Raw genomic sequence first — 24,744 nt, 5'->3', positions numbered from 1 at the left:
ACTATCCACTAAAGTTACATTCAATGATAACTTATTCCAAAGCCATTTTTTTCTCTCCATTTTTCCTTCCCCTCATAAAATTGCTAAATATTGTTAGCACAAATATTAGCAATTCTGTCATATGTTACTGCCTAGTGCATTACTCCTGCAAGTATTATTCTGGACTTAGCTTTAGGAAATGAAGCTGGGCTGGTGGAAGGGGTATTAGCGGGAGAGTGTTTTGGTGGTAGTGATCATACCTCAATTAGATTCAGTGTAGTTATGGAAAAGGACAAAGCTAGACCTGGAGTAAAAGTTCTCAATTGGGGAAAGATCAATTTTACGAAGCTAAGATGTGATTTAGCAAAAGTGACTGGAAAGAGCTACTTGAAACTAAATTGGTGTCAGAGCAGTGAGAAGCATTCAAGGAGGAGACAGAGAGGGTTCAGAGCAAATATGTTCCCACAAAGAAAAAGGACAGATCTCCCAAAACTAGAGCTCCCGGGTGTCAATTAGCATACAGGGTAGAATAGAAACATAGAAAATAGGTGCAAGAGTAGACCATTCGGCCCTTCGTGCCTGTACCTCCATTCATAGAAACACAGAAACATGTAAAATAGGTGCAGGAGTAGGCCATTCGGCCCTTCGAGCCTGCACCACCATTCAATAAGATCATGGCTGATCATTCACCTCAGTACCGCTTTCCTGCTTTCTCTCCATACCCCTTGATCCCTTTAGCTGTAATGGCCATATCTAACTCCCTCTTGAATATATCTAACAAACTGGCATCAACAATTCTCTGCGGTAGAGAATTCCACAGGTTAACAACTCACTGAGTGAAGAAGTTTCTCATCAACTCAGTCCTAAATGGCTTACTCCTTATCCTTAGACTGTGTCCCCTGGTTCTGGACTTCCCCAACATCGGGAACATCCTTCCTGCATCTAAACTATCCCGTCCTGTCAGAATTTTATATGTTTCTATGAGATCCCCTCTCAGCCTTGTAAACTCCAGTGAATACAGGCCCAGTCGATCCAGTCTCTCCTCATATGTTAGCCCTGCTATCCCGGGAATTAGTCTGGCGAACCTTCGCTGCACTCACTAAATAGCAAGAAAGTCCTTCCTCAGATTAGGAGACCAAAACTGAACAGAATATTCCAGGTGAGGCCTCACCAAGGCCCTGTACAACTGCAGTAAGACCTCCCTACTTCTATACTCAAATCCCCAAGCTATGAAGGCCAACATATTATTTTCTTTCTTCACCGCCTGCTGTACCTGCATGCCAACTTTCAATGACTGATGATCCATGACACCCAGGTCTCATTGCACCTCCCCTTTTCCGAATCTACCGCCATTCAGATAATATTCTGCCTTCGTGTTTTTGCCCGCAAAGTGGATAACATCACATTTATCCACATTATACTGCATCTGCCATGCATTTGCCCACTCACCTAACCTGTCCAAGTCACCCTGCAGCCTCTTAGCATCCTCCTCACAGCTCACACCACCATCCACCCATGTCAGTACATTACCCCCAATACTATGTGTTTTAATTTTGCACACCAATCTCTTATATGGGACCTTGTCAAAAGCCTTTTGAAAGTCCAAATACAGCACAGCCACTGGTTCTCCCTTGTCCACTCTATTAACTTGGAGATATGACACTCAATTCCTTCATCTAAATCATTGATGTATATTGTAAATAGCTGGGGTCCCAGCACTGAGCCCTGAGGCACCCCACTAATCACTATCTGCCATTCTGAAAAGGACCCGTTAATCCCGACTCTCTGGTAGTAATCTCTGGATTGCTACCAGTGCCATGTGCTAATCAGGGTAGAGGGAGCAGGATAGTTAGAATAAATACATGGCTTGAGCAGTGGTGCAAGAGGGAGGGATTAAAATTCCTGGGACATTGGAACCAGTTCTGGGGGAAGTGGGACCTGTACAAAAGGGATGGTCTGCACTTGGGCAGGACTGGAACTGATGTCCTGGTGGTAACATTTGCAACTGCTGTTCGGGAGTGTTTCAACTAACATGGTAGGGGGATGGGAACGTATGCTGCAAGACAGGGCAAAGTAATATGGAGTCAGAAACAGATGGAAGAAAGGTAAAAAGCAATAGTGGAAGGCCGAGTAAACAAAGGCAAGAAACAAAAAGGGCCACGTCATGATTCTAAAAGGACAAAGGGTGTTAAAAAAAACAAGCCTGACGGCTTTGTGTCTTAATGCAAGGAGTATCCGTAATAAAGTGGATCAATTAACTGTGCAAATAGATGTTAACGGATATGATGTGATTGGCATTACAGAGATGTGGCTCCAGGATGATCAGGGCTGGGAACTCAACATCCATGGGTATTCAACATTCAGGAAGGATAAAATAAAAGGAAAAGGAGGTGGGGTAGCATTGCTGGTTAAAGAGGAGATTAATGCAATAGTTAGGAAGGACATTAGCTTGGATGATGTGGAATCTATATGTGTAGAGCTACAGAACACCAAAGGGCAAAAAACATTAGTGGGAGTTGCGTACAGACATCCAAACAGTAGAAGTGATGTTGGGGAGGACATCAAACAGGAAATTAAGTGTGCATGCAATAAAGGTGCAGCAGTGATCATGGTTGACTTTAATATGCATATAGATTGGGCTAACCAAACTGGAAGCAATACGGTGGAGGAGGGTTTCCTGGAGTGCATAAGGGATGGTTTTCTAGACCAATATGTCAAGGAACCAACTAGGGGGGAGGCCATCTTTGGGTGGGTGTTGTGTAATGAGATAGGATTAATTAGCAATCTCGTTGTGTGAGGCCCCTTGGGGAAGAGTGACCATAATATGGTGGAATTCTGCATTCGGATGGAGAATGAAACAGTTAATTCAGAGACCATGGTCCAGAACTTAAAGAAGGGTAACTTTGAAGGTATGAGACGTGAATTGGCAAGGATAGATTGCCGAATGATACTGAAGGGGTTGACAGTGGATGGGTAATGGAAGACATTTAAAGACTGCATGGATGAACTACAACAATTGTGCACCCTGTCTGGCGTAAAAATAAAAAAGGGAAGGTGGCTCAACCGTGGCTATCAAGGGAAATCAGGGATAGTATTAAAGCCAAGGAAGTGGCATACAAATTGGCCAGAAATAGCAACGAACCTGGGGACTGGGAGAAATTTAGAACTCAGCAGAGGAGGACAAAGGGTTTGATTAGGGCAGGGAAAATAGAGCACGAGAGGAAGCTTGCAGGGAACATTAAGACGGACTGCAAAAGCTTCTATAGATATGTAAAGAGAAAAAGGTTAGTAAAGACAAACGTAGGTCCCCTGCAGTCAGAATCAGGGGAAGAAATAACGGGGAACAAACAAATGGCAGACCAATTGAACAGTACTTTGGTTCGGTATTCACTAAGGAGAACACAAACAACCTTCCGGATATAAAAGGGGTCAGAGGGTCTAGTAAGAAGGAGGAACTGAGGGAAATCCTTATTAGTCGGGAAATTGTGTTGGGAAAATTGATGGGATAAATCCCCAGGAACTGATGGTCTGCATCCCAGAGTACTTAGGGAGGTGGCCTTGGAAATAACGGATGCATTGACAGTCATTTCCCAACATTCCATTGAATCTGGATCAGTTCCTATGGAGTGGAGGGTAGCCAATGTAACCACACTTTTTAAAAAAGGAGGGAGAGAGAAAACAGGAAATTATAGACTGGTCAGCCTGACATCAGTAGTGGGTAAAATGATGGAATCAATTATTAAGGATGCCATAGCAGCGCATTTGGAAAGAGGTGACATGATAGGTCCAAGTCAGCATGGATTTGTGAAAGGGAAATCATGCTTGACAAATCTTCTGGAATTTTTTGAGGATGTTTCCAGTAGAGTGAACAAGGGGGAACCAGTTGATGTGGTGTATTTGGACTTTCAGAAGGCTTTCGACAAGGTCCCACACAAGAGATTAATGTGCAAAGTTAAAGCACATGGGATTGGGGGTAGTGTGCTGACGTGGATTGAGAACTGGTTGGCAGACAGGAAGCAAAGAGTAGGAGTAAATGGATACTTTTCAGAATGGCAGGTAGTGACTAGTGGGGTACCGCAAGGTTCTGTGCTGGGGCCCCAGCTGTTTACATTGTACATTGATGATTTAGATGAGGGGATTAAATGTAGTATCTCCAAATTTGCTGACGACACTAAGTTGGATGGCAGTGTGAGCTGCGAGGAGGATGCTATGAGGCTGCAGAGTGACTTGGATAGGTTAGGTGAGTGGGCAAATGCATGGCAGATGAAGTATAATGTGGATAAATGTGAGGTTATCCACTTTGGTGGTAAAAACAGAGAGACAGACTATTATCTGAATGGTGACAGATTAGGAAAAGGGAAGGTGCAACGAGACCTGGGTGTCATGGTACATCAGTCATTGAAGGTTGGCATGCAGGTACAGCAGGTGGTTAAGAAAGCAAATGGCATATTGGCCTTCATAGCGAGGGGATTTGAGTACAGGGGCAGGGAGGTGTTACTACAGTTGTACAGGGCCTAGGTGAGGCCACACCTGGAGTATTGTGTACAGTTTTGATCTCCTAACTTAAGGAAGGACATTGTTGCTATTGAGGGAGTGCAGCGAAGGTTCACCAGACTGATTCCCGGGATGGCGGGACTGACATATCAAAAAAGACTGGATCAACTGGACTTGTATTCACTGGAGTTCAGGAGAATGAGAGGGGATCTCATAGAAACTTTTAAAATTCTGACGGGTTTAGACAGGTTAGATGCAGGAAGAATATTCCCAATGTTAGGGAAGTCCAGAATCAAGGGGCCACAGTCTAAGGATAAGAGGTAAGCCATTTAGGACCGAGATGAGGAGAAACTTCTTCATCCAGAGAGTGGTGAACCTGTGTAATTCTCTACTACAGAAAGTTTGTTGAAGGCCAATTCACTAAATATATTCAAAAAGGAGTTAGATGTAGTCCTTACTACTAGGGGGATCAAGGGGTATGGCGAGAAAGCAGGAATGGGGTACTGAAGTTGCATGTTCAGCCATGAACTCATTGAATGGTGGTGCAGGCTCGAAGGCCGAATGGCCTACTCCTGCACCTATTTTCTATGTTTCTATGTTTCTTCCTTTCTGCCAACCACTCCTCTATCCATGTCAGTACATTACACCCAATACCATGTGCTTTAATTTTGCACACCAATCTCTTGTGTGGGACCTTGTCAAAAGCCTTTTGAAAGTCCAAATATACCACATCCACTGGTTCTCCCTTGTCCACTCTATAAATTACATCCTCAAAAAATTCCAGAAGATTTGTCAAGCATGATTTACCTTTCATGAATCCATGCTGACTTGGACCGATCCTTTCACTGCTTTCCCATTGCGCTGCTATTTCATCTTTAAAAATTGATTCCAACATTTTCCCCATAACTGATGTGAGGCTAACCAGACTATAATTACCCATTTTCTCTCTCCCTCCTTTTTCAAAAAGTGGTGTTAAATTAGCTACCCTCCAGTCCATAGGAACTGATCCAAAGTCGATAGACTGTTGGAAAATGATCACCATTGCATCCATTATTTCTAAGGCCACTTTCTTAAGTACTCTGGGATGCAGACTATCATCCCTGGGGATTTATCGGCCTTCAATCCCATCAATTTTCCTAACACAATTTCCCACCTAATAAGGATTTCCTTCAGTTCCTCCTGCTCACTAGATCCTCGGTCCCCTAGTATTTCCCGAAGGTTATTTGTGTCTTCCTTCGTGAAGACATAACCAATGTATTTGTTCAACTGGTCTGCCATTTCTTTGTTCCCCATTATAAATTCACTTCAATCTGACTGCAAGGGACCTACATTTGTCTTCACTAACCTTTTTCTCTTCTCATATCTATAGAAGCTTTTGCAGTCAGTTTTTATGTTCCCAGCAAGCTTCCTCTCATACTCTATTTTCCCCCTTCTAATTAAATACTTTGTCCTCCTCTGTTGGATTCTATATTTCTCCCAGTCTTCAGCTTTGCTGCTTTTTCTGGCCAATTTATATGCCTCTTCCTTGGATTTAACACTATCCTTAATTTCCCTTGTTAGCCACGGTTGAGCCACCTTCCCCGTTTTATTTTTACTCCAGACAGGGATGTACAATTGCTGAAGTTCATCCATGTGATCTTTAAATGTTTTCCATTGCCTATCCACCTCAACCCTTTTAAGTATCATTTGCCAGTCTATTCCAGCCGATTCACGTCTCATACCATCGAAGTTACCGTTCCTTAAGATCAGGACCCTAGTCTCTGAATTAACTGTGTCACTCGCCAGCTTAATAAAGAATTCTACCATATTATGGTCACTCTTCTTCAAGGGACCACGTACAACAAGATTGCTAATTAGTCCTTTCTCATTATACATCACCCAGTCGACATATTGGTCCAGAAAACCATCCCTAATACACTCCAGGAAATCCTCCTCCACTGTATTGCTCCCAGTTTGGTTAGCCCAATCTATAAGTAGATTAAAGTCGCCCATGATAACTGCTGTACCTTTATTGCACGCATCCCTAATTTCTTGTTTGATGCTGTCCACAACCTCACTACTACTGTTTGGTGGTCTGTACTCAACTCCCACTAGCGTTTTCTGCCCTTTGGTATTCTGCAGCTCCACCCATACAGATTCCACATCATAAGAACATAAGAACATAAGAATTAGTGACAGGAGTAGGCCATCTAGCCCCTCGAGTCTGCTCCGCCATTCAACAAGATCATGGCTGATCTGGCCGTGGACTCAGCTCCACTTACCCGCCCGCTCCCCATAACCGTTAATTCCCTTATTGGTTAAAAATCTATCTATCTGTGACTTGAATACATTCAATGAGCTAGCCTCAACTGCTTCCTTGGGCAGATAATTCCACAGATTCACAACCCTCTGGGAGAAGAAATTCCTTCTCAACTCGGTTTTAAATTGGCTCCCCCGTATTTTGAGGCTGTGCCCCCTAGTTCTAGTCTCCCCGACCAGTGGAAACAACCTCTCTGCCTCCATCTTGTCTATCCCTTTCATTATTTTAAATGTTTCTATAAGATCACCCCTCATCCTTCTGAACTCCAGCGAGTAAAGACCCAGTCTACTCAATCTATCATCATAAGGTAACCCCCTCATCCCAGGAATCAGCTAGTGAATCGTCTCCATACCCCCTCCAAAGCTAGTATATCCTTCCTTAAGTAAGGTGACCAAAACTGTACGCATTACTCCAGGTGTGGCCTTACCAATACCCTATACAGTTGCAGCAGGACCTCCCTGCTTTTGTACTCCATCCCTCTCGCAATGAAGGCCAACATTCCATTCACCTTCCTGATTACCTGCTGCACCTGCAAACTAACTTTTTGAGATTCATGCACAAGGACCCCCAGGTCCCTCTGCACCGCAGCATGTTGTAATTTCTCCCCATTCAAATAATATTCCCTTTTCCTGTTTTTTTTCCAAGGTGGATGACCTCACACTTTCCGACATTGTATTCCATCTGACAAACCTTAGCCCATTCGCTTAACCTATCTAAATCTCTTTGCAGCCTCTCTGTTTCCTCTACACAACCTCGCAGCCTCGGCTCTGCAAGGTGGAATCTTGGGTGTACAATGTCCCAGCCCTGTGCTGTACCTTGGGTGTACTAGGTCCCAGTCCTGTGCTGTATCTGGGTGTACAAGGTCCCAGCCCTGTGCTGCATCTCGGGTGTACAAGGTCCCCGTCCAGTGCTGTATCTGGGGTGTACAAGGTCCCAGCCCAGTGCTGTACCTGGGGTACATCCAAGCTAATGTCCTTCCTTACTTTTGCGTTAATTTCCTCTTTAACCAGCAACTCTACCCAACCTCTTTTTCCTTTCTGTCTATCCTTCCTGAATGTTGAATTGCCCTGGATGTTGAATTCACAGCCTTGGTCACCCTGGAGCCATGTCTCCGTGATGCCAATTATATCATATTCGTTAATAGCTGCCTGCGCAGTTAATTTGTCCACCTTATTACGAATATTCCTCGCATTGTGCCATTGAGGCACAGGCTTGTCTTTTTAACACACTTTGCCCTTTAGAATTTTGCTGTAATGTGTTCCTTTTTGATTTTTGCGTTGGGATTCTCTGCCCTCACATTTACTTTTCTTCTTTCTACCTTTTGCTTTTTCCCCTATTCTACAACCCTCTATCTCCCTGCATAGGTTTCCATCCCCTGCCATATTAGTTTAACCACTCCCCAACAGCACTAGAAAACACTTCCCCTAGATCATTGGATCCGGTCGTGCCCAGGTGTCGACTGTTCGGTTTGTACTGGTCCCACCTTCCCCAGAACCAGTTCCAATGTCCCAGGAATTTGAATCCCTCCCTTCTACACCACTCCTCAAGCCACATATTCATCTTAGCTATCTTGCAAATGCTACTCTGACTAGCACGTAGCACTGGTAGCAATCCTGAGATTACTACCTTTGAGGTCCTACTTTTTAATTTAACTCCTAGCTCCCTAAATTCAGTTTGTAGGACCTTATCCCATTTTTTACCTATATCGTTGGTGCCTATATGCACCACGACAACTGGTTTTTCACCCTCCCCCTCCAAAATATTCTGCAGCCTCTCCAAGACATCCTTAACCCTTGCACCAGAGAGGCAACGTACCATCCTGGAGTCTCAAGATGATCATAGCTCATCATGCAACTTCACTACCCCATTCCTGCTTTCTCTCCATACTCCTTGATCCCTTTAGCCGTAAGGGCCACATCTAACTCCGTTTTGAATATATCTAACAAACTGGCCTCAACATCTTTCTGTGGTAGAGAATTCCACAGGTTCAGAACTCTCTGAGTGAAGAAGTTTCTCCTCATCTTGGTCCTAAATAGCTTACCCCTAATCCTTAAACTGTGTCCCCTGGTTCTGGACTTCCCCAACATCGGGAACTTTCTTCCTGCATCTAACCTGTCCAATCCCGTCAGAATTTTATATGTTTCTATGAGATCCTCTCTCGTTCTTCTAAATTCCAGTGAATACAGGCCTAGTCGATCCAGTCTGTCTTCATATGTCAGTCCTGCCATCCCGGGAATCAGCCTGGTGAACCTTCGCTGCACTCCCTCAATAGCAAAAATATCCTTCCTCAGATTAGGAGACCAAAACTGTACACAATATTCAAGGTGTGGCCTCACCAAGGCCCTGTACAACTGCAGTAAGACCTCCCTGCTCCTATACTCAAATCTTCTCACTATGAAGGCCAACATGCCATTTGCCTTCTTCACCGCCTGCTGTACCTGCATGCCAACTTTCAACGACTGATGTACCATGACACCCAGATCTCATTGCACCTCCCCTTTTCCTAATCTGTCATCATTTAGATAATATTCTGCCTTCCTGTTTTTGCCACCAAAGTGGATAACCTCACATTTATTTACATTATACTGCATCTGCCATCATTATCATCATAGGCAGTCCCTTAAAGAGAGGATGACTTGCTTCCACGCCAAGAATATGTGAGTTCACAGGTGTTTCAAGAAGGACCTAATATTCTAGATACCGAACTACATCATGAAGGGTGGAAGATGCCTGTGCTTGGATTTTTTTTACCGTGTGGTGACTGTTGCACACCAAACACCACACGGGCTTGACAGAGCTAGATCTTGGTCCAGTGACAAGGATTACCCAAGACTAACTGGAGACCAGCTCTGCTGAACAAACCGAGCGCGCACACATATCGCAGTGTGAGCTGGCCCGTGCTACCACTGGGCCCTTGCCTCTTCTGGGCCCCAAATTCATTCCTCTCCTGGGCCTCTACAGACTCTTGCCGCTTCTTCGCCCCTCCTGCTGTGCCTGCCCGCACTGCAATCAGCGAACTGTCTTCGTAGCCATCGCCCTCCTGCCGCCGCACGCTGCTCCCTCCAATGGCCCCGGCCTGCTGATGATTTTGCAGGCCGGGACCATGCCGATTTCCGGGCCGGGCCGCCGCATGCTGCTTATAAGCCTCAGTCAAATCATCTGAGTCTACGTTTCACGAATGTGTAGAGTCCAATCTCTTTCACTCTATCTCGAAAACAAACTTGGAATTAGTCCCGTCGCCCACCTCTGGACCTTTTGCAAAGCCTCAGTATCAACCATCGAACGAGGGGACCAAAACTTGACACAGTATTCCAAGTGGGGCCTGAATAATGTCTTCTACAAGGACAAAATGGTACGCCTCGTCTTAGCTCAATTGTCCTATGGATACACCCCAGCACCCTATTTGCTCCAGCTATCGATTCACGGCATGCTCAAGTACCTTTAAAGATGTATGTGTTAGAATACCCAAATCTCTTTCTGTCTCCACCTTCTTTAATGCTTATCCCTGATGCATGAATTTACAAAGGATACCAAGATTTGTGCGAGTATTCAGGTCTTATCTGCTTCAGGCAGATCTTGCTAATTTGGGAGATTGGTCTCATGACTGGCAAATGGTGTGTAACTTAGATAAGTGCACTGTTATGCACGTGGGCAGGATAAATGCTCAACATTCATTCATGCATCTGCCATGCATTTGCCCACTCACCTAACCTGTCTAAGTCACCTTGCAGCCTCTTAGCATCCTCCTCACAGCTCACACTTAACTCTTAAATTAACTTAATTTGGCAACAATGCCAAAGGTTTCCGACCGAAAAGAAAAAGAAAAATACTCACCAATCCACCAGCCAATCACTTACCCAATTGGCTGTGACGTCACACTTCGATTTTGATTTTTTTAAACTTTTTGTCCCTGCTCCTGTGGCTCCTCCGACTCTCGGGCCCCTTTTATAAGGAATAAGGAAAAAAGGGAAGCTTTCATCAGAGCTTAATAATGCAGAAAGCTTAGAAGAGTATAGCAGGGGTGAAATTAAAAAGGAAATTAGAAAGCAACAAGAGGGCATGAAAAATATTGGCATGTAAAATCAAGGAAAACACAAAGATGTTATATAAATACATAAATAACAAGAGGATAACTAAGAAAAGAGTAGAGTCTATTAGAGACCAAAGTGTAATCTGTGTGTCGAGGCGGGAGACGTGGATATGGTTCATAATGAATACATTGCGTCTATTTTCACAATAGAGAGGGACGATGCAGATGTTGTAGTTAAAGAGGAGGAGTGTGAAATATTAGATGAGATAGACATGGCCAAAGAGATTTAGCACCTTTGAAAGTAGATAAATCAGCAGGCGTGGATGAAATGCATCCGAGGCTGTTAGGAGAAGCAAGTGAGGAATAGCAGAGGCTCTGACCATCATTTTGCAATCTTGTCTGACTACAGGTGTGGTGCCGGAGGATGGGGGGACTGCTAACGCTGTACCTTTATTTAGAAAGGGATAAACCGAGTAATTACAGGCCAGTCAGCTGAACCTTGGTCGTGGGCAAGTTATTGGAAATAATTGTGAGGGACAGTATAAATTGTCATTTAGAAAGGCATGGATTAATCAAGGACAGTCAGCATGGATTGGTTAAGGTACGTGTCTGACTAACTAGATTGTATTTTTTAAGGAGGTAACAAGGAGTGTCGATGTGGGTAGCGCATTTGATGTAGTCTACATGGATTTTAGCAAGGCTTTTGACAAGGCCCCACATGGCAGACTGGTCAGAAAGGTAAAAGCACATGGGATCCAGGGCAAAGTGGCAAGTTGGATCCAAAATTGGCTCAGTGGCAGGAAGCAATGGGTAATGTTCAATGAGTGCTTTTGTGACTGGAAGGCTGTTTTCAGTGGGGTTCTGCAGGGCTCAGTACTAGGTCCCTTTCTGTGTTATATATCAATGATTCAGACTTCAATGTTGTTATGTTCAGAATAGCTCCATGAGATTGTGTTACAAACTCAAACCATTAAGACCTTGGTCTCTTTAATATAACTCCAAGGTGAGGCAGCAACGTGGTGGCCTGCCTTTTATACCTGCTTGCTCCAGGGTACACAGGTGAACCATAGGTTTCCCACAGGTGTGCCCTCTAGTGGCAAGTCTTACACACTGGTGAGGTTCACATACATAACAACACTTCCCCCCCCAAAGTCTTGAGTACAAGTTATTTACAGGTTGAGGCGATCTGGCCGTCTGCGATCCCTGGTCGATCGCCTGAGTTGACATCCTGGCATGGGTAAGTTGGTCACGTCATCGCTGCACGGTAGCTCGGCTGGTCTGGTCAGACTGTCGGGCAAGGTGCGTTCATCCTCGTGGTTGACAGCGAGGTCAGTTTCTGGTTGGGTGTGTGTTGGTGGATCATAGATGGTGGGGTCTTCCTCAAACTGTTCTTGGTAGTCTGTAAATCGCAGTTTGGACTGATCCAGGTGCTTTCTGCACGTTTGCCATTAAACAATTTCACAACAAACACTCTATCCCCTCCTTGTCTAAGACAGTGCTAGGAATCCACTTGGGACTGTGACCGTAATTTAGAACAAACACCGGGTCATTGACTTCAATGTCACGTGAGGCCGCTGCGTGATCATGGTACGCGCTATGTCTGTGCCGCCGGGATTCTACATGATCATTGAGGTCCAGGTGGACTAAGGAGAGCCTGATTTTGAGTGCTCTCTTCATTAACAATTCTGCAGGGGGAACCCCGGTGAGCGAGTGGGGTAGCTGAGCTTTTTTTTTTCTTCTTTTATTTCCTTATCAGCAGGTAACCTTTGACATTGTTGCCAAATTAAGTTAATTTAAGGGTTAAGTCATGGCAGGAGTACCCGTGTCATGCTCCTCCTATGCTATGTGGGTAGTCAGGGACGCTCCCAGTGTTCCTGACGACGACATGTGCAGGAAGTGTATCCAGCTGCAGCTCCTGACAGACAGCATTGCAGTACTGGAGCTGCGGGTGGATCGACTCTAGAGCATCCGCGATGCTGAGAATGTCGTGAATAGCATATTTAGTGAGTTGGTCACACCGCAGGTAAAACTTACTCAGGCAGTTAGGGAATGGGTAACCATCAGGTAGAGCAGTGGAAAGAAGGTAGTGCACGGGTCCCCTGTGGTTATTCCCCTCCAAAACAGATATACCAATTTGGGTGCTGTTGGGGGGGATGACTCATCAGGGGAGGGCAGCAGCAGCCAAGTTCATGGCACCATGGGTGGCTCTGCTGCACAGGAGGGCAGGAAAAAGAGTGGGAGAGCTATAGTGGTAGGGGATTCTATTGTAAGGAGAATAGATAGGCATTTCTGCGGCCGCAATCGAGACTCCAGGATGACATGTTGCCTCCCTGGTGCATGGGTCAAGGATGTCTTGGAGCGGCTGCAGGACATTTTGGAGGGGGAGTGTGAACAGCCAGTTGTGATGGTGCATATAGGTACCAATGATATAGGTAAAAAACAGGATGAGGTCCTACAAGACGAATTTAGGGAGCTAGCAGTTAAATTAAAAAGCAGGACCTCAAAGTTATAATCTCAGGATTGCTACCAGTGTCACATGCTAGTCAAAGTAGGAACTGCAGGATAGCTAAGATGAATACGTGGCTTGAGGAGTGGTGCAGGAGGGAGGAATTCAAATTCCTAGGAAATTGGAACCGGTTCTGGGGGAGGTGGGACCAGTACAAACCGGACGGTCTGCACCTGGGCAGGACCGGAGCCAATGTCCGAGGGGAAGTGTTTGCTAGTGCTGTTGGGGAGGGGTTAAACTATATGGCAGGGGGATGGAAACCTATGCAGGGAGACAGAGGGAAGTAAAATGGGAACAGAAGCAAAAGATAGAAAGAAGAAAAGTAAAAGTGGAGGGCAGAGAAACCCAAGGCAAAAATCAAAAAGGGCCACATGACAGCAAAATTCTAAAGGGAAAAAGTGTGTTAGAAACACAAGCCTGAAGGCTCTGTGCCTCAGTGCGAGGAGTATTCATAATAAGGTGGAGGAATCAACTGAGCAGGCAGCTATTAACGAATATGATATAATTGGGATTACGGAGACATGGCTCCAGGGTGACCAAGGCTGGGAACTCAACATCCATGGGTATTCAACATTCAGGAAGGATAGACAGAAAGGAAAAGGAGGTGAGGCATTGATGCTGGTTAAAGAGGAAATTAACGCAATAGTAAGGAAGGACATTAGCTTGGATTAGCCTCAACTGCTTCCTTGGGCAGAGATTTCCACAGATTCACAACCCTCTGGGAGAATAAATTCCTTCTCAACTCGGTTTTAAATTGGCTCCCCCGTATTTTGAGGCTATGCCCCCTTGTTCTAGTCTCCCCGACCAGTGGAAACAATCTCTCTGCCTCTATCTTGTCTATCCCTTTCATTATTTTAAATGTTTCTATAAGATCACCCCTCATCCTTCTGAACTCCAACGAGTAAAGACCCAGTCTACTCAATCTATCATCATAAGGTAACCCCCTCATCTCCGGAATCAGCCTAGTGAATCATCTCTGTACCCCCTCCAAAGCTAGTATATCCTTCCTTAGGTAAGGTGACCAAAACTGCACGCAGTACTCCAGGTGCGGCTTCACCAATACCCTGTACAGTTGCAGCAGGACCTCCCTGCTTTTGTACATCCCTCTCGCAATGAAAGCCAACATTCCATTCACCTTCCTGATTACCTGCTGCACCTGCAAACTAACTTTTTGGGATTCATGCACAAGGACCCCCAGGTCCCTCTGCACCGCAGCATGTTGTAATTTCTCCCCATTCAAATAATATTCCCTTTTACTGTTTTTTATTCCAAGGTGGATGACCTCACACTTTCCGACATTGTATTTCATTTGCCAAACCTTAGCCCATTTTCTTAACCTATCTAAATCTCTTTGCAGCCTCTCTGTGTCCTCTACACAACCCGCTTTCCCACTAATCTTTGTGTCATCTGCAAATTTTGTTACACTACACTCTGTCCCCTCTTCCAGGTCATCTATGTATATTGTAAACAGTTGTGCTCCCAGCACCGATCCCTGTGGCACACCACTAACCACCGATTTCCAACCCGAAAAGGACCCATTTATCCCGACTCTCTGCTTTCTGTTAGCCAGCCAATTCTCTATCCATGCTAATACATTTCCTCTGACTCCGCGTACCTTTATCTTCTGCAGTAACCTTTTGTGTGGAACCTTATCGAATGCCTTTTGGAAATCTAAATACACCACATCCATCGGTACACCTCTATCCACCATGCTCATTATATCCTCAAAGAATTCCAGTAAATTAGTTGAACATGATTTCCCCTTCATGAATCCATGTTGCGTCTGCTTGATTGCACTATTCCTATCTAGATGTCCCGCTATTTCTTCCTTAATGATAGCTTCAAGCATTTTCCCCACTACAGATGTTAAACTAACTGGCCTATAGTTACCTGCACATAACCGGCCTATAGTTACCTGTGGGACCAGCACAAACCGGACGGTCTGCATGTAGGCATGACCGGAACCAATATCCTCGGGGGAGTGTTTGCTGGTACTGTTGGGGAGGGGTTAAACTAATATGGCAGGGAGATGGGAAACTATGCAGGGAGACAGAGGGAAGCAAAATAGCGGCAGAAGCAAAAGATAGAAAGAAGAAAAATAAAAGTGGAGGGCAGAGAAACCCAAGGCAAAAATCAAAAAGGGCCACATTACAGCAAAATTCTAAAGGGGCAAAGTGTGTAAAAAAGAAAAGCTTGAAGGCTCTGTGCCTCAATGCGAGGAATATTCATAATAAGATGGACGAATTAACTGCGCGGAATATGATATAATTGGCATCACAGAGACATGGCTCCAGGATGACCAATGCTGGGAACGCAACATCCAGGGGTATTCAACATTCAAGAAGGCAAGACAGAAAGTAAAAGAGGTGGGGTAGTGTTGCTGGTTAAAGAGGAAATGAACACAAAAGTAAGGAAGGACATTAGCTTGGATGATGTGGAATCTGTATGGGTGGTGCTGCGGAATACCAAAGGGCAGAAAAAATTAGTGGGAGTTGTGTACAGACCACCAAACAGTAGTAGTGAGGTTGGGGACAGCATCAAACAAGAAATTAGGGATGCGTGCAATAAAGCAGTTATCATGGGTGGCTTTAATTTACATATAGATTGGGCTAACCAAACTGGTAGCAATACGGTGGAGGAGGATTTCCTAGAGTGTATTAAGGATGGTTTTCTAGACCAAAATATCGAGGACCCAACTCGAGGGCTGGCCATCCTAGACTGGGTGATGTATAATGAGAAAGGACTAATTAGAATCTTGTTGTGCAAGGCCCCTTGGGGAAGAGTGACCAGAATATGGTAGAATTCTTTATTAAGATGGAGAGTGACACAGTTAATTCAGAGACTAGGGTCCTGAACTTAAGGAAAGGTAACTTCGATGGTATGAGATGTGAATTGGCTAGAATAGACTGGCAAATGATACTTAAAGGGCTGATGGTGGATAGGCAATGGAAAACATTTAAAGATCACATGGATGAACTTCAACAATTGTATATCCCTGTCTGGAGTAAAAATAAAACGGGGATGGTGGCTCAACCGTGGCTAACAAAGGAAATTAAGGATAGTGTTAAATCCAAGGAAGAGGCATATAAATTGGCCAGAAAAAGCAGCAAACCTGAAGACTGGAAGAAATTTAGAATTCAGCAGAGGAGGACAAAGTATTTAATTAGGAGGGGGAAAATAGAGTATGAGAGGAAGCTTGCTGGGAACATAAAAACTGACTGCAAAAGCCTCTATAGATAGGTGAAGAGAAAAAGATTAGTGAAAACAAACATGGGTCCCTTGCAGTCAGATTGAGGTGAATTTATAATGGGGAGCAAAGAAATGGCAGACCTGTATTCACTAAGGAAGACACAAATAATCCTACGGAAATACTAAGGGACCGAGGGTCTAGTGAGAAAGAGGAACTGAAGGAAATCCTTAATAGGCGGGAAATTGTGTTAGCGAAATTGATGGGATTCAAGGCCGATTAATCCCCTGGGCCTGATAGTCTGCATCCCAGAGTACTTAAGGAAGTGGCCCTAGAAATAGTGGATGCTTTGATGATCATTTTCCAACAGTCTATCAACTCTGGATCAGTTCCTATGGACTGGAAGGTAGCTAATGTAACACCACATTTTTAAAGAAGAAGTGAGCGGCAGTTGGCGAGAGGTGGGAGCAGTGTCGGAGCGGCCTATAAAGGCCCAGCGGGAGCTCGAGAGTCAGCGGCAGTTGGCGAGAGGTGGGAGCAGCGTCGGAGCGGCCTATAAAGTCCCAGCGGGAGCTCGAGAGTCAGCGGCAGTTGGTGAGAGGTGGGAGCAGCGTCGGAGCAGCCTATAAAGGCCCAGCGGGAGCTCGAGAGTCAGCGGCAGTTGGTGAGAGGTGGGAGCAGCGTCGGAGCGGCCTATAAAGGCCCAGCGGGAGCTCGAGAGTCAGCGGCAGTTGGTGAGAGGTGGGAGCAGCGTCGGAGCGACCTATAAAGGCCCAGCGGGAGCTCGAGAGTCAGTGGCAGTTGGTGAGAGGTGGGAGCAGCATCGGAGCGGCCTAGAAAAGGCCCAGTGGGAGCTCGAGAGTCAGCAGCAGTTGGTGAGAGATGGGAGCAGCATCGGAGCGGCCTAGAAAAGGCCCAGTGGGAGCTCGAGAGTCAGCGGCAGTTGGTGAGAGGTGGGAGCAGCATCGGAGCGGCCTATAAAAGGCCCAGCGGGAGCTCGAGAGGCAGCGGCAGTTGGTGAGAGGTGGGAGCAGCATCGGAGCGACCTATAAAAGGCCCAGCGGGAGCTCGAGAGGCAGCGGCAGTTGGTGAGAGGTGGGAGCAGCATCGGAGCGACCTATAAAGGCCCAGCGGGAGCTCGAGAGTCAGCGGCAGTTGGTGAGAGGTGGGAGCAGCATCGGAGCGACCTATAAAGGCGTACTTGTGCAGCTACAGCGGGAGAGAAAGCAAAATAGAAGTAGAAAGGAATCAAAAGGTGAAGTCACAGCCAATGGGGTAAGTGATTGGCTGGTGATTGGTGAGTAGCTTTTCTTTTTCTTTTTTGTATCAGTAAGTGAACTGTAACATTGTTATTACCAATTTAAGGGTATCTAAGGGTTAAGGCATGGCAGGAAAGCTTGGTCAAGTGATATGCTCCTCCTGTACCATGTGGGAACTCGGGGATATTTCCGGTGTCCCTGATGACTACATCTGCGGGAAGTGTATCCGCCTCGAGCTCCTGACGGTCCGCGTTGCGGAATTGGAGCTGAGGGTGGATTCACTCTGGAGCATCCACGATGCTGAGAATGACGTGAGTATCACGTGTAGTGAGTTGGTCTTACCGCAGGAGAAGGGTCCACAGCCAGTTAGGGAATGGAAGACCAGCAGGAAGAGCAGTGCAAGGAAGGTAGTGCAGGGGTCCCCTGTGGTCATCCCCCTGCAAACAGATACATTGCTTTGAGTACTGTTGGGGGGGATGACTCATCAGGGGAGGGCAGCAGCAGCCAAGTTCATGGCACCGTGGCTGGCTCTGCTGCACAGGAGGGCAGGAAAAAGAGTGGGAGGGCGATAGTGATAGGGGATTCAATGGTGAGGGGAATAGATAGGCGTTTCTGCAGCCGCAACCGAGACTCCAGGATAGTATGTTGCCTCCCTGGTGCAAGGGTCAAGGGTCTCGGAGCGGGTGCAGGACATTCTGAAATGGGAGGGAGAACAGCCAGTTGTCGTGGTGCACATCGGTACCAACGACATAAGTAAAAAAAGGGATGAGGTCCTACGAAATGAATTTAAGGAGCTAGGAGCTAAATTAAAAAGTAGGACCTCAAAAGTAGTAATCTCAGGATTGCTACCACTGCCATATGCTAGTCAGAGTAGGAATCGCAGGATAGCGCAGATGAATAGGTGGCTTGAGCAGTGGTGCAGCAGGGAGTGATTCAAATTCCTGGGGCATTGGAACCAGTTCTGGGGGAGGTGGGACCAGTACAAACCGGACGGTCTGTACCTGGGCAGGACCGGAACCAATGTCCTAGGGGGAGTGTTTGCTAGTGTTGTTGGGGAGGAGTTAAACTAATATGGCAGGGGGATGGGAACCAATGCAGGGAGACAGAGGGAGACAAAAATGAGGCAAAAGCAAAAGACAAAAAGGAGATGAGGAGGGGTGGGGGGCAGAGAAACCCGGGGCAAAGAACAAGAGGGGCCACTGTACAGCAAAATTCTAGAAGGACAAAGGGTGTTAAAAAAACAAGCCTGAAGGCTTTGTGTCTTAATGCAAGGAGTATCCGTCATAAGGTGGATGAATTAACTGTGCAAATAGATGTTAACAAATATGATGTGATTGGGATTACGGAGACGTGGCTCCAGGATGATCAGGGCTGGGAACTCAACATCCAGGGGTATTCAACATTCAGGAAGGATAGAATAAAAGGAAAAGGAGGTGGGGTAGCATTGCTGGTTAAAGAGGAGATTAATGCAATAGTTAGGAAAGACATTAGCTTGGATGATGTGGAATCTATATGGGTAGAGCTGCAGAACACCAAAGGGCAAAAAACGTTAGTGGGAGTTGTGTACAGACCTCCAAACAGTAGTAGTGATGTTGGGGAGGGCATCAAGCAGGAAATTAGGGGTGCATGCAACAAAGGTGCAGCAGTTATAATGGGTGACTTTAATATGCACATAGATTGGGCGAGCCAAATTGGAATCAATACGGTGGAGGAGGATTTCCTGGAGTGCATAAGGGATGGTTTTCTAGACCAATATGTCGAGGAACCAACTGGGGGGAGGCCATCTTAGACTGGGTGTTGTGTAATGAGAGAGGACTAATTAGCAATCACATTGTGCGAGGCCCCTTGGGGAAGAGTGACCATAATATGGTGGAATTCTGCATTAGGATGGAGAATGATACAGTTAATTCAGAGACCATGGTCCAGAACTTAAAGAAGGGTAACTTTGAAGGTATGAGGCGTGAATTGGCTAGGATAGATTGGCGAATGATACTTAAGGGGTTGACTGTGGATGGGCAATGGCAGACATTTAGAGACCGCATGGATGAACCACAACAATTGTACATTCCTGTCTGGCATAAAAATAAAAAAGGGAAGGTGGCTCAACCGTGGCTATCTAGGGAAATCAGGGATAGTATTAAAGCCAAAGAAGTGGCATACAAATTGGCCAGAAATAGCAGCGAACCTGGGGACTGGGAGAAATTTAGAACTCAGCAGAGGAGGACAAAGGGTTTGATTAGGGCAGGGAAAATGGAGTACGAGAAGAAGCTTGCAGGGAACATTAAGGCGGATTGCAAAAGTTTCTATAGGTATGTAAAGAGAAAAAGGTTAGTAAAGACAAACGTAGGTCCCCTGCAGTCAGAATCAGGGGAAGTCATAACGGGGAACAAAGGAATGGCAGACCAATTGAACAAGTACTTTGGTTCGGTATTCACTAAGGAGGACACAAACAACCTTCTGGATATAAAAGGGGTCAGAGGGTCTAGTAAGGAGGAGGAACTGAGGGAAATCTTTATTAGTCGGGAAATTGTGTTGGGGAAATTGATGGGATTAAAGGCCGATAAATCCCCAGGGCCTGATGGACTGCATCCCAGAGTACTTAAGGAGGTGGCCTTGGAAATAGCGGATGCATTGACAGTCATTTTCCAACATTCCATTGACTCTGGATCAGTTCCTATCGAGCGGAGGGTGGCCAATGTAACCCCACTTTTTAAAAAAGGAGGGAGAGAGAAAACAGGGAATTATAGACCGGTCAGCCTGACATCAGTAGTGGGTAAAATGATGGAATCAATTATTAAGGATGTCATAGCAGCGCATTTGGAAAATGGTGACATGATAGGTCCAAGTCAACATGGATTTGTGAAAGGGAAATCATGCTTGACAAATCTTCTGGAATTTTTTGAAGACTTTTCCAGTAAAGTGGACAAAGGAGAACCAGTTGATGTGGTGTATTTGGACTTTCAGAAGGCTTTCGACAAGGTCCCACACAAGAGATTAATGTGCAAAGTTAAAGCACATGGGATTGGGGGTAGTGTGCTGACGTGGATTGAGAACTGGTTGTCAGACAGGAAGCAAAGAGTAGGAGTAAATGGGGACTTTTCAGAATGGCAGGCAGTGACTAGTGGGGTACCGCAAGGTTCTGTGCTGGGGCCCCAGCTGTTTACATTGTACATTAATGATTTAGACGAGGGGATTAAATGTAGTATCTCCAAATTTGCGGATGACACTAAGTTGGGTGGCAGTGTGAGCTGCGAGGAGGATGCTATGAGGCTGCAGAGTGACTTGGATAGGTTAGGTGAGTTGGCAAATGCATGGCAGATGTAGTATAATGTGGATAAATGTGAGGTTATCCACTTTGGTGGTAAAAACAGAGAGACAGACTATTATCTGAATGGTGACAGATTAGGAAAAGGGAAGGTGCAACGAGACCTGGGTGTCATGGTACATCAGTCATTGAAGGTTGGCATGCAGGTACAGCAGGCGGTTAAGAAAGCAAATGGCATGTTGGCCTTCATAGCGAGGAGATTTGAGTACAGGGGCAGGGAGGTGTTGCTACAGTTGTACAGGGCCTTGGTGAGGCCACACCTGGAGTATTGTGTACAGTTTTGGTCTCCTAACTTGAGGAAGGACATTCTTGCTATTGAGGGAGTGCAGCGAAGATTCACCAGACTGATTCCCGGGATGGTGGGACTGACCTATCAAGAAAGATTGGATCAACCGGGCTTGTATTCACTGGAGTTCAGAAGAATGAGAGGGGACCTCATAGAAACGTTTAAAATTCTGATGGGTTTAGACAGGTTAGATGCAGGAAGAATATTCCCAATGTTGGGGAAGTCCAGAACCAGGGGTCACAGTCTAAGGATAAGGGCTAAGCCATTTAGGACCGAGATGAGGAGAAACTTCTTCACCCAGAGAGTGGTGAACCTGTGGAATTCTCTACCACAGAAAGTAGTTGAGGCCAATTCACTAGATATATTCAAAAGGGAGTTTGATGAAGTCCTTACTACTCGGGGGATCAAGGGGTATGGCGAGAAAGCAGGAAGCGGGTACTGAAGTTTCATGTTCAGCCATGAACTTATTGAATGGCAGTGCAGGCTAGAAGGGCTGAATGGCCTGCTCCTGCACCTAGTTTCTATGTTTCTATGTTTCTATGAGAGAGAAAACGGGGAATTATAGACCGGTTTGCCTGACATCAGTGGTGGAGAAAATGTTGGAATCAATTATTAAAGATGAAATAGCAGCGCATTTGGAAAGCAGTGGCAGGATCGGTCCAAGTCAGCATGGATTTATGAAAGGAAAATCATGCTTGACAAATCTTATGGAATTTTTTGAGGATGTAACTAGTAAAGTGGACAAGGGAGAACCAGTGGATGTGGTGTATTTGGACTTTCAAAAGGCTTTTGACAAGGTCCCGCACAAGAGATTGTTATGCAAAATGAAAGCACATGGTATTGGGCGTAATGTACTGACGTAGATAGAGAACTGGTTGGCAGACAGGAAGCAGAGAGTCGGAATAGATGGGTCCTTTTCAGAATGACAGGCAGTAACTAGTGGGGTGCCGCAGGGCTCAGTGCTGGGATCCCAGCTATTTACAATATACATTAATGATTTAGATGAAGGAATTGAGTGTAATATCTCCAAGTTTACAGCTGACACTAAGCTGGCTGGCGGTGTGAGCTGTGCGGAGGATGCTAAGAGGCTGCAGGGTGACTTGGACAGGTTAGGTAAGTGGGCAAATGCATGGCAGATGCAGTATAATGTGGATAAATGTGAGGTTATCCACTTTGGTGGCAAAACACGAAGGCAGAATATAAGCTGAATGGTGGCAGATTAGGAAAAGGGGAGGTGCAATTGAGACCTGGGTGTCATGGTACATCAGTCATTGAAAGTTGGCATGCAGGTACAGCAGGCGGTGAAGATGGCAAATGCTATGTTGGCCTTCATAGCTAGGGGCTTTGATAGGAGCGGGGAAGTCTTACTACAGTTGTACAGGGCCTTGGTGAGGTCTCACCTGGAATATTGTGTTCAGTTTTGGTCTCCTAATCTGAGGAAGGGCGTTCTTGCTATTGAGGGAGTGCAGCAAAGGTTCACCAGATTGATTCGCGGGATGGCAGGACTGACATCTAAGGAGAGACTGGATCGACTGGGCATCCATTCACTGGAGTTTAGAAGGATGAGAGTGGATCTCATAAAAACATATAAAATTCTGACGGGACTGGACAGGTTAGATGCAGGAAGAATGTTCCCGATGTTGGGGAAGTCCAGAACCAGGGGTCACAGTCTAAGGATAAGGGGTAAGCCATTTAGGACTGAGATGAGGAGAAATTTCTTCACCCAGAGAGTTGTTAACCTTTGAAATTCTCTACCGCAGAGAGTTTTTGATGCCAGTTCATTGGATATATTCAAGAGGGAGTTAAATATGGCCTTTACATCTAATGGGATCAAGCGGTATGGGGAGAAAGCAGGAAAGGGGTACTGAGGTGAATGATCAGCCATGAACTTATTGAATGGTGGTGGAGGCTCAAAGAGCCGAATGGCCTACTCCTGCACCTATTTTCTATGTTTCTATGTTGCTATGTTTCTATGATTCCCTCTCATTGAAGTCTGTCCAGCTCAATTTCGACTTTCTCTCGCATCATATATTGGAGTGTTCGGACCATGTGATGAATGGGCCATGCCCAAGGAACAAGTTGGATCTGCGCTTTGGCACCTGTGAAGTTGCCGATGCCTGGCTCAAATAATGCCGGGAATTTGTTTAGCACCTGGACACATGGGGCGTCATCCACCGAGGACAGTGCTTTGATGTCGTCCCAGTTCCACCGGACCTTGCCTAGCCAGCTCCTGCCGAATAGCATTGGGCCATCGCCTGGTACAATCCATAGTGGTAAATCATGCACCATTCTGTCATATGATACTTTCACTGCCGTACTGCCGATAACAGGCATGAGTTCTTTGTGTAAGTGCGCAGTGTAGTGTGAATCGGCCTCAGTTTTGGCCTTTGTACCTTGTTGCCCCACAGTTTCGCAAAAGCCTTCAGGCTCATAATCGATTGACTCACCCCCATGTCCAATTCCATGGAGACTGGAATTCCATTAAGTTTGACTTTTAACATTATCGGAGGGCTTTTGGTGGTGAAGGTGTGTACCCCATACACTTCCTCCTCATCCTTCGGTTGGGTTACCTCTCCTGCTCATTCAGCGTGATACGCGCTGGATCGGTCACTCTCTGCTGACTTTGTCACATGGTGAGTCCGAGGTCACTTGCACAATCGCTCGAGGTGCCCCATTGATCCACAGACCTTGCACACGTAGTGCTGGAAATGACATTGATGGGCTCTGTGACATCCCCCGCAGCACCAGCATGGCATTAATGGATTCACATTAGCAATCCACAGTGGCCTCTGAGTCACCCTGGACCTGGCCTCTGCGACTGTGTGGGCCCTAGCGTGTACAGTCCTGCCTGCTGATGGCATTATTTTAAGCACAGTACTTGCCGGTGAGCTTTGATTCTGTGAAGATATCTGTTTCATGTTGTCGCTCGTGGATATGAAGGCTTGGGCTATCGTGATGGACCTGCTCAGATCCAGGGATTCGGCAGACAGCAGTTTGCGAAGGATGCCCTCGTGGTCAATTCCAAGCACGAAAAATTCCCGCAATATTTCCCCCAAAGATCCTGCAAAGTTGCACTGCCCCACAAGGCATCTTTGGTCGGCGATGAAACTCACCACATTCTTGCCTTTGAAGCGATGTTGCGTATAAAAGCGGTACCTGGCCAGCAGGTTGCTCTCCTTTGGCTTGAGATGTTCCTTAGCCAGCGTGCACAGTTCTGCCTAAGATTTGTCCGTTAGTTTGGCCGGTGCCAGCAAATTCTTCAGGACCCATATACTGATGATCCACATACGGTGAGGAGAATCGCCCTGCGCTTGATCTCTGTTTCAGCTGTGCCCAATTCGTTGGCCACAAAATACTGGTCGAGGCACTCAAAGAAGGC

The 24,744-nt window shown here is 45.9% G+C and overlaps 1 protein-coding gene across 1 annotated transcript in view; it reads left to right on the top strand.

Annotated features, from left to right (window-relative positions):
* The window catches only part of LOC139266862 (G-protein coupled receptor family C group 6 member A-like), a 53,534-nt gene that overhangs the window by 7,603 nt on the left and 21,187 nt on the right, over positions 1–24,744 (top strand). The gene's annotated exons all lie outside the window — the stretch shown is intronic.

The sequence above is a fragment of the Pristiophorus japonicus genome, chromosome 7, assembly GCF_044704955.1.
Source record: "Pristiophorus japonicus isolate sPriJap1 chromosome 7, sPriJap1.hap1, whole genome shotgun sequence".
Classification (NCBI taxonomy): domain Eukaryota; kingdom Metazoa; phylum Chordata; class Chondrichthyes; family Pristiophoridae; genus Pristiophorus; species Pristiophorus japonicus.
Note: the sequence above shows the minus strand (reverse complement) of the source record. Positions and strands in the feature narration are given on the sequence as shown.